This window comes from Gopherus flavomarginatus, chromosome 23, assembly GCF_025201925.1.
Source record: "Gopherus flavomarginatus isolate rGopFla2 chromosome 23, rGopFla2.mat.asm, whole genome shotgun sequence".
Classification (NCBI taxonomy): Eukaryota; Metazoa; Chordata; order Testudines; family Testudinidae; genus Gopherus; species Gopherus flavomarginatus.
The window spans coordinates 9,550,227-9,567,188 of record NC_066639.1 but is presented as its reverse complement, the minus strand read 5'-3'; the positions used below and the strand labels follow the sequence as shown (position 1 = coordinate 9,567,188).

Sequence of the window (16,962 nt, the reverse complement as noted above, 5' to 3'; positions counted from 1 at the left end):
GATTTCAGTGGAGTCACATGTTTGCTAGGTTTTTATGCATTTGCACAGGAAAATATTGAGTGTTTCCATTCATTTCAGGGATCCCTATTCAGTGGAACTCCTCAGCATAATGGAAATGTAATTATTTTTGTTGAAAGAAGAGGTTTATAAGGGGGCAATGGGATTAGAGCCAAGGACTACTTGATCTGCAGTCAAACACTCTGCCACTGAGCTATACCCCCACGACTGCTGTGGGGGTAAGTCAGTGATCTTAAAGATTTTGAAGAACAGGCCCTGCCTCAGAGATCTCCTGTTCTCTTCCCAGACCACAGTGCTTTTAAAAATGGGGTTTGATTAAACTTATAGATACATGTAGACACCACAGCTTGCACACCCACCACATAACTTCCCCCAATGACATAGCTACCACCTCTCTGGGAGATGGATTAACTGCACGGACGGAACAGCTCTCTCCTCTCTGGTTAGAGCCTCTTCATTCTTTATGACTAGGTAGGAAAGAACCTCCTGAATGACAGTAACCAACTGACCAAATATTGGTGGGTCTGCATTCAATATGGGTAACTGGTTGTATTGGGCTGGATGAGTAGGAGTATTGCCAGCAGATCGAGGGAAGTGATTATTCCCCTCTATTTGGCACTGGTGAGGCCACATCTGGAGCATTGTGTCCAGTTTTTCCCCTCCCACTACAGAAACAAATTGGAGACAGTCTAGGGGAGGGCAACAAAAATGATTATGGGGCAGGGGACTTACGAGGAGAGGCTGAGGGCATGGTCACCCAGAGGGGGGGCAAGTGGGGCAATTTACCCCAGGCCCTGCAGGGATCCCATGAGAACATAGTATTGCAACTTTTTTTTATGGAAGGGGCCCTCAAAATTGTTTTGCCTCAGGCTCTCCGAATCCTCTGGGTGGACATGCCCACTCCACCTCTTTGACTCATTCTCCTCCCTCTGAGGCCCCACCTGTGCTCTGCCCTCACTCCCATTTGGCCATTTCCCACCCCTGCTCTTCCTCTTTGGCTGACGCCTGCTTGTCCACCTTTTGCTTGCCCTTCTCCTCCCCGAAGGCCTCCTTGTGCCTCTCCACCCCCTACCCCAAGGTCTTCCTGCTTCCCCCACCTCTCTGCCCCTCCCCTGAGACTCGCCCTGTCCACCTCTTTCCTCAGTCATCTCTTGTTATTCCTTGAAACATCAAGGATGGAATAAAAAGCCGAGTTTACTCCAGGGTAAGGAAAGAAAGGAGCCACCAACCCCTTGGCAAATCTCAGTGCCCCAGAGAAAACCTGCCCCCTGCTATTGCAATCCCTGATGTGCTGGGGATATGATGGTAAAGGAACTATCTGAATGATCAAGGCAGGAAATGGACAGCAATCTACAGGAACGTCATTGACCACAAACACACTCTCCTCATGCTCCAACCAGAAGGGAAATGAGCAGGAATTCTTGCAGTTCAGCCAGGGACACACTTACACAATGGCACAGCAGTGTGTGTGTTGTGGAAGCTGGTCTGAGGGAACATCTGGAACTGATCACTCAATGAGAACAGAACTGGAGTGTAGTGAGAGACACATCTTGAGCAAGTAGTTGTGGCTGAGTGGTTATGGTGATGGGTTAAAAATCCATTGGGGTCCCCCCACCCCCACAGGTTCAAATCCTGTCAACTACAGAGTAAGTTGTGGTCCTTTAGTTTCAACAGAGTTGGGTCTTGTCTTGCTCTCAAGCCATATCTACACTATTAGATAATGTGGCTTTAAAGTGTTTTAATTAAACAGCTGTTGCATGTCCACACTATGCCTCTTGTCTTACCAGAGCACATCCAGGCTAGAATCTTGGATGGCCACAGAGAGCAGTGCACTGTGTGTAGCTGTGCAACTGGCTGCAGGTGCTTTGGGAAGGGTGTGCAATGCCTCACAGGCTGGTACAGCATCACATGATGCAGGTTTCTCTATCCCATTGTTCCATGGGAACCCTACTAGATTGCCAGCTGCTTTTCAACTGCAATGTGTTTGGGTGGGGGGGGGGAAGAGTGAGTGAGTGTGTGTTTGTGTGTGTGGGGAGAAGGGAGTGTGTGTGTTGGGGAAGAGTGAGTGTGTTGGTCACTCGTGTGCCCACACTGTCTCTAAGTTCAGACAGCTGCTGCAAGCAACCAGTCCTGAGGAAGGGGGAGGGACACAGCCCTCACTGGCTCAGCTCAGCACAGCTCAGCACAGCAGCCTCTGTCACACATGCACGCTGCGGCCTGCTTAGCTCTTGTCAGGTGTGCTGGAACAGGGGGTTAGGGGGTCATGGCCCCACCACTCTTTACCGGCTGTTAGGACAAGTGGTGGAGGGGGGGGGAAGGGTGGAGTCTTGGGAGGAAGAGGTGTTCTGTGGGTGTGGCCTCAGAGGAAGGGGTGGTGTGAGTGTGGTTCCTTGCGGAAGGGGTGTCATGAGAGCGCCACAGTTCAGACAACGGTGCCCCTGCCCCACTGTAAGGAAGCTCCCACCGCCCCTGCTCTGTGTTCGTAGTGCAGGAGAGAGCAGCATCTATGGCAGTGATTTGTTCCTGGGGGCTCCAGCAGAAGGGCTTGGGAGGTGATTTAAAGGTCCCAGGGCTCCGGCAGGGGGGGCTCAGGAGGCGATTTAAAGGGCCTGGGGCTCCGGCCACTGCAGGGAGCCCTGGGCCCTTTAAATCACCAGACTGGGAAAGCCAGGCCGGGCTGGCACAGCGTACCCGCTCTTGCCAGTACCCCATACCAGAACATGCTGGCTTACTTTCACCTCTGGAAGCTCCTCACATGGCTCAATAACTGGTTAAAAGCTGGGAAACAAAGGGTAGGAATAAATGGTCAGTTTTCAGGATGCAAATTGGTACCTAGTGGTGTCTATACTGGGGCCAGGACTAGTCAACATATTGATAAACGATCTGCTAAACAGAGAGGTGACAAAATTTGCAGATGATCCAAAACTACAGAGGACAGTTAAGTCCAAAGCAGCCTGTGAGGAGCTAAAAAGAGATTTCACAAAACTAGGTGAAAGGGCAACAAAATGGCAGATGAAATTCAATGCTGATAAATGCAAAGTGATGCACATTGGCAAACACAATCTCAACTCTACATATAAAACGATGGGATGTCAAATAGCTGTTGCCACTCAAGTGAGAGATCTTGGAGTCACTGTGGATAGTTCTCTGCAAACATCCACTCAGTGTGCAGCGGTCGGTAAAAAGCGAACAGAATGTTGGGAATCATTAGGAAAGAGATAGAAAATAAGAGAGAAAATCTTATTGCCGCTGTATAAATCCATGGTACGCTCACATCTTGAATGCTGCATGCAGATACGGTCACCCCATCTCCGAAAAGATGTATTGGAATTGGAAAAGGTTCAGAAAAGGGGTATGGAGTGTCTGCCATATGAAGAGAGAATAATAAGCCTGGGACTTTTCAGCTTGGAGAAAAGATGACCAAGGGGAAATATGATAGAGGTCTATAAAATCATGACTGGTGTGGAGAAAGTAAATAAGGAAGTGTTACTTATTCCTTCTCATAACACAATAACTAGGGGTCACCAAGTGAAATTAATAGGCAGCACATTTAAAACAAACAAACAAGTATTTTTTCACACAATGCACAGTCAACGTGTGGAACTCCTTGCCAGAGGATCTTGTGAAGGCCAAGACTATAACAGGGCTCAAAAAAAGAGCTAAATCGATTCATGGAGGACATGCTCTGAGCCAGGATGGGCAGGGAAGATGTCCCTAATCTCTGTTTGCTAGGAGTGGGTGACAGGGGATAGATCACTTGATAATTATCTGTTCTGTTCATTCCCTCTGGGGCACCTGGCTTTGGCCGCTATGGGAAGACAGGACACTGGGCGAGATGGACCCAGTCTGACCCAGTCTGGCTGCTCTTACGTCTTTATGCTCCTTTCATACAGATGCCTGGGATTCTGCCTCACAATGTGTCCCTGAGGTATCAGCCAAAATGCCCAGACAGGCAAACACTCTGGGCTCCTGAAGCCTCTGCCCCCCACCTAGTGCCTATGGCTCATGCCTGACCCTTGCTGCTGCTCCTTGCTGTAGAAGGTGAAAGGAGTGGAGGCAGCACAGGAGCCTTCTGGGGATGCAGATCTGAGGCTTTGGGAGAGACACATTGTCTGAGACATCAGAGCGCTGTAAACAATGCAGCCACCCCCTCAATCAGGGGTCTGTTCCAGCCCTGAGTCTGGGCTACCACGATCCCTCCCACAGAGCAGGGTGCCCACAGATTACAGCCTGAAAATAGGCATGTGACACTAACTCCTGTTCTCCCTGACAGGGCCTCCCCTAGACCAAGGGGCACCCCAGGCAAGATGTGTCTTCGGTGCCCCCCCCCATTTTAAAATTTCGAATATCTTATTTTTCATTGCATTTGTAGCTCACTTCATGATTTCGATGCATGACTTTCTCTGTCATATAAGATGCTAAATTTGCAGGCTAGGTTCTGTAAACCTGTATTTATTCATGCCACATATAAGCAAATAAAACAAATTCATATCCTCTAAGGATATAGAAACTTTTTAATTTTGACAGTAACTGAAATGTACTAACACCGAGCAATGGAACTGTCACCAGCACAGGGCTGGCCAGTATTAACTAGTGTTACAGTAGGAGACAGCGTTAGGATGTTAACCCCAGGCCTTTAGTTGAAAGTTCGCTTCTCTCGCCTTTCCCCCATGAGCTGAAGCGCAGCATTTGAGAGATCCAGAGACTAGTTGATGACATTTCCAAGGACTAAAATAGCAAGCGATGTCCATCTTGCATTTGCCATTGTTGACTGGAGAGATGTTCTATTGAGAATGATGAGTCCTAGTCAGTTGCTTTCTGGAAAGATGTAAAAGCAGCAAAGAATCCTGTGGCACCTTATAGACTAACAGACGTTTTGGAGCATGAGCTTTCTTGGGTGAATACCCACTTCCTCAGATGCATGTCTGGAAAGACGGTTTTCCCCTTTAGGCTTGGGAGGAGCCTGCGAGCTGTGGGTGAGGTTGTTCCAGTGAGAACCGCTGCTCCTTTCTTGCCGACCTGGGGGTGCCAGTGACAGCTTGTGAGGGGGCAGGTGCTGGCTTGAGTGAATGGGATATAGGAAACCCCAGCCTGCCCCTCCGGGCCAAGTCCACTGCTTGGCTCCTGCTTTGTGACATCCAGATTTAAATCTTTCCAGCATGTGCTGCATCTCATGTATTAAGCCTTCGTGGTGGGCCTGGTCCTTGCCAAAGTAGCTCAGCTGGGAGTGCATTGGATTGAAGATCTAAAGGTTTCTGGTTTGATGCCAGGCGTTAGCACCCCCTTCACCCTGGGTGTGTCGTGCTGGGCTTTCTTCTGGGTGTGCGGCTGTGCCCTGAACTCACCAGTGTTCCTAATTTCAGAGGCAACACTACCAGAGGGCGTGTGTGGGGTCATGTGCCGCACCTGGGTTAGCTATCGCCTGCTACATCATGTGGTGCTGTCAGGCCCCCTCCCTGTACAGCAGCTGCTGCAGGGGTGAGTGGAGAGAGGCTGTCTTTGCTGCTTCCTCTCCCTGCACTGTTCACAGCTGGGGGGGCTGTTGATTGCAAGGGGATGGGGCTGAACCTTGACATTGTGCTCCCCCCTTCAGGAGACACCAGTCGTCTGCGCCTGGTTGGAAGCTCCGCAGCTAGAGGAAAAAGTGGTTTTCTGCACCAGAGCTGCCAGCTCTTACTTTCTTTCTCATGACGGGGAGGAAAAACGAATCTCTTTTTCAAAGCCCAGTCCTGCCATTGACTGAGGTCTGACTTTCTAAGTTCCTGCTAGAGTGGGGGATTTAGAGTTAGTGGGGCCCTGTGCGCATAAAGTGCATTCAACAATCCCCCTTCCTCTGAGCTCTGCTATGTCTCCAGTAGCTGCTGTCCCCTGGTAGCAGGGAAGGACGTTTCTACCCATCCAGGAGATCCCAGCCTTGGACGAAAGGCAACTTCAGGCTTCTCCTCTCTCCCTTCTTGGAATCAAGTTCAGTTTTTTACCAGGAGTTAAAGCAGCCTGAAGCTGCAGAGTCTGGATCAAGGTCACAAGTTCCCAGTGTCTCCGTGGAAGGGAATTTGTTAAATCCCAGATGAGTGGAGTTAAATCAGTTCTCAACCTGAGTCCTTAGGTCTAAATCCTGAGGATATTGTCCCATCATGGGGCCATTTCCCACCTCTCTTTCATACAGAAGCACAATTTTCTTTGCACAGACACAGGAACAGCAAGATCTTTCTCTGTCCCTTGTGCAAAGCAGGTGGCCAAATTCCATGGAAACAATGGCCAAGCAGGTGGGCCCTGGGCACATCCAGCCCTGGCCATGAGATGTTCCCTCCCCTCTTTCTTTATGCTGCTGTTGTCATTTCATGGAATGTGTGGGATGGGGAAAAGCTGAGTTCACTCCAGATGAAGGGAAAAAGACCCCTGAAAATCTCAGGCCCTCAGGGAAAACCCAACCCCTGCTACCAGGGTCACTGAGGTGCTGGGGATTTGAGTAGGAAAGGGACTGTCTGAATTATCAAAGTGGGGAATGAATAACAAACTACAAGATCCACCTCATTAACCACCGACAGAGACTAATCCTGCTGCAGATAGAGAGGAAACTGGGAGCGATTCTTTGCTGTGCAGCCATGGAAACACTGACCCAATTGCACTGCAGTGAATGTGCTGGGGAAAGCTGGATTTTACAGGCAGGTGGAAATAGTGGACCCTAGAAACACCTGGAGTCCCCCACACTGCGTCTGCCACCAGGGTTGGGTGTTGAGCTGTTCACAGAGTCCCCCACCACCATTACTTTCTAGCAGGGGATTGCAGCACCACCCACCCACCCAGAGGTGAAAGTAAGCCGGTCCAGTCTGCTATGGCATACCAGCAAGAGCCAGTACGCCATGTTGGACCGCACCGGCGTCCATGGCAGGGATTGAAAGGGCTCTGGACTGCCCATGGCCAGGGCTCTGGCGGCCGGGCTGGGGCCGGGCTTGAAAGGGCTCAGAGCTCCCCGCGGCTGCGGGCAGCCCAGAGCCCTTTAAATCCCAGCTGCAGCTGAGATTTAAAGGGCTCAGAGCTCCCAGCCCCTGCAGGCAGCCCAGAGTCCTTTGAATCCCGGCCACGGCTCTGGTGACCGGGCTGGGGCCGGGATTTAAAGGTCTCGTTGCTCCCCTCAGTGGCAGGAGCTCTGGGCCCTTTAAATCCCTGCCCCAGCCCTGCAAAGCTTGGGGTTCTCCTGGTGGCCGGAGGCCCAGGCCCTTTAATTTGCCCCATGAGCCCCGGGGGGCTCCCAGCGACCTCTTCAGCTAGGAGCCCCTGGTTGATTTAAAGGCTCTGGGTCTCCCAGCCACAGCTGGTGCCCCAGGGCCTTTAACTCTTGAGAGGCCACGCCTCTTCTGGATGATGCCACGCCCCCTCAGGACTCCCACAGTACCAGTAAGTCCTGTAAGTTACTTTCACCCCTGCACCCAGCCAATGCAGTATGAGGGCTGAGTCTTGTATCGCTGCACCCTGGGTCCAGGGCATGCACTCTCTCTTGCCTCCTCTGCTGTGTAGAATCTTGCCCTGCTGCAAAGTGTTCCCCATGAGCAGGTTTGACCCTCAGAGCAGGGACCCACCCAAGGTGGAGGTGTAGCTCAGGGATAATGCACATGCTTTGCATGTATGAGGTCCTGGGTTCAATCCTCAGTATCTCCAGGCTCTTTTTTTTCACCCTGCTGCTTTGCTCATGCCCAGAGGGGATGTGGCCCACCAGGCTCCATGCTTGAGCTTCAGTCCTGCTCACTGAGGGGCAAGGGAAAATTGCATGGTAGGTCCTGGGGGAGTTTCTGCTCCTAAGTCACCTCACTATGTTTAAGATTCTCACCTGCTGTGCTGCTTGGGACAATGGTAGATGAGAAGGGCGAATCCTCCAGCACTGGAGGGAAAGGTCCCATCTGCACAGCCCGAGAGGCAAGGAAACAGAGGGGCCGTCAGTGCTCAGAGAGGAGAGAGGTCAGTGATTTACCCCGACCAGGGGACACTGCCTTTTTGAGGCGGGTGCAGCTGGCTTGAGATGGTGCTGACAATGGATAGAAAAAAGGCTGGAGTCAGTGACAGATGGGACCACAGAAGGGGAAGGGGAATGGCAGCCCCACAGAAGGTCCTGGGTGCTCAGATGCCCTGGCCTGTCCTAGAGAGAGAAAAGACCCAGAGGGACCCAGCCCCCCTACAGTGATCCCATGGACAAGAACCTGGTTGGGAGTGAGGTGAAGGCTCCCTCTGGGCAAAGGGGAGCTGAAATCCCTCAGTGTCCTGGAATTTAAGCAATGAAAGCTTCAAACCCTGCACGGGTGTGGGCTGAGGTGCATCAGCAGAAGGTTGGGCTGGACAGAGCTGGCAGGTTTGTATAATTTTTGGTGGTGTCTAGAATGGGACCAAGTGCTGCCCCACCCTAAACCTGTGTAAGGCTCTGGGAGGGAGTTTGGGTGTGGGAGGGAGAGGGGTTGGGATCTGGGAAAGACTTTGGGTTCAGGGTCTGGGCTCAGTCAGAGGATTGGGATGCAGGAGTGGGTGTGGTGGGCAGCGTCTTGGAGGGAGTTTGGGTGTGGATATGGGGTTTGAGTTTGATAAGGAAACCCCCCCGACCCCACCTTACCCAAGGCCCCAGGCTTTTTTCTGAGAATAAAGTAAGAGTAGGCCCTTAGCTAGAAGCAAGAGTTTTAACTCCTGCTAAACTTGTTTTTCTGTACAAAGGGCACGCTGAGGCAAAAAGATGTGGTCAGGACCCCAAAAAGAGGAACTAGAATTGGATAAACGGGAACCAGAAAATCTGTTAAGTTATAACAGCTTTTAGTTTATTATGGTTTATTAAGTTGCTTGTGTGGGCGTAAAATATAACTCATGATCATTTGACCAAAGGTACACCAATAGGTATTTTTGGACCCAAGTTCCTCAAAAAGGCCTGAGCTACATGCAATAGCATAACCACAAGTAGGTGGAAAACCAGGTGTCAATGTCCTGATGATCGCAAAACCTGTAAAATGGGGAAGTAACAAAGGAGCAGGCTTGCAAATTAGCTCATAACTGGTATATTAATAGCAATAGTTTTTAGCAGATGGTTAGAAGATGTTATTGTATTAACCAAAAAAGGTATCATCGGACGTATAAGCTCATATGATAATTTGCGGTTTTCAGCTTTATAAGCACAGGTATCACTGCTGTAAGGCAGAGCGACCTACTCCTTGCTAGGGGACCTGTCGTCTCTTCGTGCATATGCATGTATTCTCTGATTAATCAACAAAGGAGCCTCAGGCTGTCTGATCAACTCAGCACGGTGGTGGTCATTTTCCACGACAATTTGGTGCGTTGGCCAGGAACCCACGAGAGGGCTTCTCCTGGATCGGAGGACCGCAGACAGTCTCCTTCCAACCCCAGGGCCCAACTAAAAGGTAAGAGACCTTTTGAAACCTCTATCGGGGTTTGGCAGAGGACTGGTCTGTAGGCTCCGGTTTGGGGTAAGTCACAAGCTGGGTTCGAACTTTTAGCCATCAGACAGACCTGACGCCCTTTCTCTAAGGTTTCCAGGTCAAGTAAGTCTCGAAGGTATAAAGCCTTTCCAAAGGCTCCAAAGGTTTTAAAGGTATCACCGGCAGCCCACGGACCATGCTCCTTTCGGTCCGGAGAGTCCTGATCTGCTCCTGGGCTAGTACGCCCTGGGAATTGATCGGGGGTCCCCTTCTTACTAGGTTTGGTGGGGATCCGGGTTTTAAAGTCTTTCGCTTTGACGCCTGTGTCAAGAAAGTGCCTGTGTCTGTGTGTGTGAGGGCCAAGCGGCCAGTGTGAGTGACAGCTGTGGGAAGATGCCCCGAGCCTCCTGCGAAGCGAAAGCTCGTGACCGGGAGTGTCTCGAAAGAAAGCCCCACAGCTGAGCTTTGTGTATGTGTGTGGAGAGATTGTGAAGCTTCCTAGCTGGCAGGCCTTGGTAAGTGGCTAGCCTGTTGGGCGCTTGTGTGTTTCCCCGTCCCTTTTCCCTTCCCTTCCATGACCTATGACCCTGTGACCGCTCCTCGAGCACTGTCCTTTCAGGACCGCAGGGTCCCTTTTCTGCCCACTGGAGCCATAAGCTCCCTTCCCTTCTCGGAGAGGAGGGAAGCCCCCAGGAAAACCGTACCGCTGGGTCCGTAGCTTCAGAAGCATCGTTGGCTTAAGGCTGGTGCTCTGGGCTGACGACAGGCGTGCGGGGACCGCGGGTTCTCCGGGAGGAAGCCCGTCCCATCCTTTACCTCCTTCCTTGTAGGTACCTGCTGTATGGCGGCTTGGCGAAAGCCTACTCCTATTTCCCCTGCTCAGCGCAGGCAAAGATGCCATTGGTGTTAGAACCGTGGTAATCATGATCAGCGTTTCCCTTGTATGAGTGGCTTGTGTGGAAGAGGGCTGAAGTGAAAATGGGGTCTAGTCAATCTAAAGGGATTCCTGTCCCACCAAAAGGCACTCCTGCTGCTTATATGTATGTGCACCGTGGCCCGTTGACATGTAAATATTTGCAAAAGTGGAATTGGTATACCAGAGATGACCCAAAACTGCAATTTCCTGTAGAGGGCAGTTTTGATCTTGACAGGATCGTGCACCTCCGGGGTGCCCTTCTTGCCAATTCTGTAGGACAGGGACAGTTTGATGCTTATTTTGAATGGCATGATGAAATGGGTAAAAGACGTCAGGAATCCCAAGTTAGGGGTCTAAAAGATACCCAAGAAAAATAAGAACTGACTTAGTTAACGAGGTTCTCACCGTATGCCCAAAGAAAACAGATTGGGCAAAAATAAATGCCTGTAAGCAAAATAAGGGAGAAAATCCGGCAGACTTTATGGAGCATATTAAGCAAGTGTTTGAAAGGTATTTGGGGATTAAAAATGCAGAACATGCAGCTACGCAGGCAATAGTGGCTGCCTCTGTGCAAGAACTCTTGCCAAAGGTGGGAGAACAGTTAAGAATTAATATAGAAAGAAAAAAGGATGAAACAGAGTCTAAGCTTACGGCCTTACAAATCCAGACTATACAAGATTTCCAGACTATGCAAGATTCCGCTGGGAAAGGGCCCAGGCAGAGACCAAAACAGGCAGTAACTAAAGCCCAACCCTATACTGGAAATAACCCCCTGACTAACCCTAACTCCTCGGCCTGCTTTTTATGTGGGCAGAAGGGACATTGGAAAGCCAATTGCCCAAAAGTCCAGTGCAAATACTGTAAAAAGGATGGACACCTTATCAAAAACTGCCCTACGCGACCCCCTAGGCAATACCCACGGCAGGAGGGAGTGCCTCTTCCTGCTCCACCACCCCCTAATAAATGGTGTCCCTACCCCCTGCTTAGTTGACACGGGAGCTTCTAGCTCTACTCTAAGGGCACAAGATTTCTCCACTGTGCCCCTTTCTTCCAAAGTTGTGACTGCAGTAGGAGTGAGAAATGCTCCCATTCCCCACTCTGTACCGTTTTTGGTTTTTTTTTTGTCTCTCTAACCGACATGCATTTCTCCTTAGTCCATGTTCTCCCGTCAACCCATTAGGAAAAAATTTTGTTGTGTGAATTAAATTGTACAATCTGTTGTACCCAAATGGTATGTATCTGGATATGCCTGATCCCGCTCACAATAAGGCCCTGGCAGCTTTTTAAAGGAACACTCTAAGGAGAAGACTGACCCCAGCCCTTCCTCGTTGCAACAGGAACTGTTGGTTAAGGTCTCTCCCTCCCTGTGGGCATTGTGAGCCGATCATGCTGACCAGGTTGGGCACATGGATCTGCCCAGGCTGGCTGAAATTTGCCTGAACCCAGCAAGACCACTTCCCAAAAATATAGTTAAATCCCTCCTCTCAAACTATACCGAGGAAGGAATTTTATTGTGCTGCTTATGCTGTTGTTCTCCCTATTTTATTTATTGTTTGTAGCCCTGTTATTATCTCTCTTTTGTAGTGCACTGATGCTGAGGGGTTGTGTTGCCTCAGGGAAAGATTGTGTTGAGTCCAGACATGAAAAAAAAAATGTTGATCGCTTGAACAGGATGCCTCTGGATGTGGTGTTGTGTATGTGGATGGGTGTGGCGTGGATAGATAGAAGGGGATATGGTCGGGAGGCCCGCTCTCCTTGCCAAATTGGTAGTGAAACAATGCCTGTACCCATTAAAAAAAATAATAATAATGCAGCAAGAAAAAAGGATCGGGCCCCCCAAACAAACGGCAACCGCGGTTTAAGGAAGTAAGAGAGAAAAAAAAGTTAAAAGTTAACTCTGTAGTTATTAGAAAAAATTAAGCAGTAATAACTAAGTAACAAATGTTAAAGAAGGTGTTGCAAAAATCAAAATCTTGGTTTTTTTTTAGAATGTCTGTAAATAATCAGCACTCTTGGTGTGTATAATTTTGTTTTATAATAATTGGTGTTGTTTTGGGTTGTAAAAAATATATATATACTTTTGCCAGAACACAAACCTAAACAAGAAAACAATCCAAAGTTGTGGCTGCAAACAGGGCAGTCAAGGCCAGGAGAATGGTAAAAGATTTTGAATCTGTTTTGGTAACAACTAGCAGATAGGAACCATTAAAACTTGATCGCCTACAAAACAAATACAGAAAATATGGGGAGAGTAATTTAAGTAATTCCTCAGTTTTGCCTGCAATCAGCAAGGATATTTGTAAAGAAAAAAATATTTTAAGCAAATAATTTTATTTAAATGTTTTAAATGTTGTAATTGCAAGATTTGACCGTAACTAAGGTCACAGACCCCATCCCTTGGACATTAAAGGCTAATAAGACTTTCACTCAGGTTAAGCATGTTCTGGCCTGAGCACTGGCACTGGCCTCCTGATTATAAGAAACCCTTTACTCTCTATTGTCATTTAAAAAAGGAGGGGATGGCCCCTAGGGGTCCTCACGCAAACCCGTTGCATATTTTAGTCCTCTTTGGGACCCAGTAGCTGATGGCTTCCCTTTGAAATTTTTTTTGTCTTTGTATGCTGCAACCTCTTTCTCCAGCTGTGTCCCCTCATGACCTGGCACTATTGCAAGAGTCAGCGTCTAAAAAGGAGAAGACGGATGGGGAAAAAATGGGTGTTCTCCACACCTTGTGGTGCACTCCAGATGGTCATCTGGTTGCGCCCCGGGCTATGTTCCCCTACCTTGCTCGCATGGCCCATGGTTTGGCTCCGCGGTGAGAAAAGGAGGGATGATTGCATCAGGGTTGTGGCATTGGTATGCCTCAAAATTTTTAATCATGGCTCAACAATATTGTAATCCTTGCCCTATTTTGTCTGCACACAACAGTGGGAAAACCAGTCCAGACTAGACCTGTCAGCTCACCCCACTCCATGAGGACCCTTTGTAAATATTCAGATTGACTTTATAAACATGCCAAAATGCTGTTCTTATCAGTATGTGTTAGTTTTAGTAATATATTTCCTTATAAAAAGGCTTATGTCAAAACAGTTGTGAAGCTTTGGCATACTTGTAAATAGCAACAGTGAATGTAAACCTAATTTTACTGGACAAATTATAACTAAGTTATGTGCAGCTTCACAGATCTACTATGGCCAAATGCACTTACAAGGCCACTTCCAATGCACTCAGCCCTTATAAAATTTCTACCAGGGCACCCAGTGCAACTATCAACAGTGCCCTACTGGCTTTGGCTCAGGTGGACATTTATTTAATAAATGACACAATGCATAATTATCGCCAGGCACTAATAAAATGTGTTAAGTCTTCTTAAATACAGTAGCTCTGCTGCTTGCTGAAACCAGAAGACTGGGTGTACATGGAGGTCCACCAGCGAGGAACTGCCCTGGCTCCATACTGAAAGACCCTTATCAAATCCTGTTAATTACCAACACTGCTGTGAAGTGCCAAGAATTGACTACCTGCCCATGTTCCTCACTGTGATGACTTCTCTGACTAATGATTGGTCTATCTTTCCTTCTGGCGTTGTTGCTCTTTCTGGACGGCAGGAGGTGAAGGACAAGTTAAAAGAACTGGTAACTTCTCCTTGTTTGCTGACAGACCCACTGAGCCTTTGAACTTTGCTAAGAAAACAACCTCTCACCTGAGGACATAATAAAGCCTCCAAGCTCCAAGCAAGCAAGGTGATTGTGCTAGTAACCTCTCCCTTGCTGCCTCACTGCTGGACAGCTAAGTGAATTAAGACTACGAAATCTCGAAGAATAGCTTGCGGAAGCTAGCCAAAACTACCTAAAAATGAGACTTTTAATGTTCCTTAACCTTCTCCTCTTTAATGAACTTGGGATGGGGATGGGAAAGTACTATTTTCTGAATATTTTTCCAATTAGTAGCCTTACTTGTAAGCTCACTGCTGACACACTAGTAAATAACCAAACATACCCACAGGACTTGTCTAACCACGGGAATATTTTTCTACTTAGAGGCTATTCAGTAACCCAAAACACTAGCCTGTACCCTGTTATAGTATTTTCTCTCCCATATAACAAACCTAAAGCCTCCTGAAAAGTATCCGAGTGTATGACCAGCAGTTGTGGTATGGTTCTTCTAGGAAAAAGAAACCCAAGGGGTTCAGATGGACCATACTTAATGCCAGGCTAGGAACTATCAAATTTGCCCTGCCCTTATCCCACTTCAGATCACTTCTACCTGCCCCAATTGCTCCTGAGGTTGGGTTGGTATAGACTTGGGGTGCATCCTCCTACCAAGGAGGGATTAACTGGCTCCTTGCGGGACGGGGCAAATAGTGCTGCTCCTGTCTGAAATATTTACAAAAACTCAACAGCATAATGAAAATTGGGCAATTGGCCCAGGACATAGGCTTATCTCCGGGGCACAAGTAAGCAGTATCTGGGCTGGAGTGGACGAATTACATGTTGTCTCCACCCTTAGTTCTTTAACCCAAGATTTACTGCTAAAATGCTCTTAAGCATCGCTGAAACAGGCATGGGATGTGGGATAAAATGGATATTGGGATTTATTCCCAGTTCAGGTGATTGCCGTACAGGTTAGGTCCCCTCGCCATGCCAGGCTATTCCAGAACTACTAGACGAATCCCATCCTTCCCTTGCTCCCCCCACGGCCTCCCCTTTAGCTGAGCCTCCCGTAGTAACTCCATCCCTCAATATCTCAGAAAATCATATCCGTCCCGAGCCCCAATCAGACCCATATTTACCCAAGACCTCGACCATTATACAATGGCCCAGACCCTCTTCCTCTGGTGATTTGTTTTCCTATTGCGTATCCAAGTTAATCTTCTCATTGCATGGCCATGTATACCAATGGTATGTTAAATGGAATGCGTTTGGTATGGTATATCTTAGTTACCGTAATATAACCTCTTATGTTACTTATACAGGAGAACCTGACCAAGCTGAGATTTACATAGACACATGGGACACTGACCATAATATAGATCTCGTGCTAGTCCCAGGCACTTGTTGGCCATATAGCTAAAAGGGTCCAGAATGTTTTATAGTCACTCATGCCACCCGAACTAATGTTACAGTTGAAAGATCTGCCTAACCACTGTAGGATTTCTTTGTGTCCAGGATATTCCCCTCACTGCAAATATCACCTGTACTCTACTTCAATACACCCCTTCCCATTCAATTAACACTTCCCTGGCTAAGGAGAGTATTCAGGTTCAAAGCCAACAGTTATGGTATGAGCCCACAGAAAAACCTCACTTATCAGGATTTAAATGGACAATCTTAAATACTACTCTGGGAACTGTCCATTTCTCCCTACCCCTTACTCACTTTCAGATTACTAGCACTTATCCTAACTGCTCAAAGGGTGCAGCCATACGCCTAATGGAACAGCAAGCTCGACTTCCAGAAAGCAGAAAAAGGAGAGATATTGTTGACACTCTGCTGCATGGTGCTAACACTGCAACATCAGCTTGGACTGTTTACAAAACACAGGAACATGAGGGTCACTTAGGGCAACTAGACCAGGCCGCAGGATTTATCTCTGGGGCTCAGATTACTGAGGAGAAGGCCGGTATAGGCGCACTCCATACTATCTCAGCACTAAGCATTGTTACCCAGGACCTGCTTAAGCAAATGGTCCATCAGGTTACTGTATCAGGAAAGGCATTGCAGTGGGATCAGGCGTGTTCAGAAGTACAGGATTATCTCAATACCATCCTTTGCTCCTTACGTAAGGACCTCGAACAGCAGCGCTGACCCACTGCCCTTACTAATACATCTGGTGTACCCCCCAATTTGTGGCCATGGAGACATACTTGGAAGTTTTCTGGATGGAAATGTTGGCGCTTACAGTGTTCCTTCCGGGCTTATGGACCTGTGAAAGGATTTTGGGCCCCCACTTATCGTATTCTCCCAGGCCATTGGGGTGGTTTCTTATGGGACTGGATAATCCATCGAGATGTTTGGGAAATTAAGCCTCCTGGCGGTCCTAACCGCTTCTTAATCGGTGCCCTGGCTATAACTCCTGACCTTTGGATAGGTCTGGGTAATCTCTGGACCTATTGGTCCTTACAACCCCCACAACTGCAATGCTTTAGAAAATTACACCCCGGAAAGGTGGTAACTGTCCATCACCGGGTATGTTGAGAGGGTCTTGGCAGTCTGCAAGACTTAACCTTCCATACCCTTTTGTCCGCTAATAGCAGTTGTGTTCATGTCAATTCATCCATCATACATGATGTGGCCTTTAATCTCCACACCAACTCAGGTACTCATAATATTTACTGGCCAGCGGAAAAGGATTATCAGGTTATTTGGAGTTTCAGGTCCCTTTCGACTGGACATCTGTTATCCCTGACCGATTTCACTCATTGTTATCTCTCCCGTCAGAAATTCAATCTATTTCGCAATTGCAAACTCAATTCATTATTTAGAAACTGTTTATCAGGAAGCTATGAACGCCCTCCAACTGTTCACTTAGTATCTTCCCTCTGTGTTAAAAGTGACATTCTCTGCCAATTCACAAAAAAGTGTTCAGTCACCCACACCCTGGTACGTATGGCTCCTC

The 16,962-nt window shown here is 48.2% G+C and overlaps 1 protein-coding gene and 1 non-coding gene across 2 annotated transcripts in view; one reads left to right on the top strand and one right to left on the bottom strand.

The window, feature by feature from the left end:
- Nucleotides 1-16,962, bottom strand: part of LOC127039734 (zinc finger protein 772-like) — a 464,874-nt gene that overhangs the window by 65,147 nt on the left and 382,765 nt on the right. The window lies entirely within an intron of this gene.
- TRNAF-AAA (transfer RNA phenylalanine (anticodon AAA)) lies at nt 1,577-1,662 on the top strand. Its single transcript has one exon. It is a non-coding gene; the product is annotated as a tRNA-Phe (tRNA).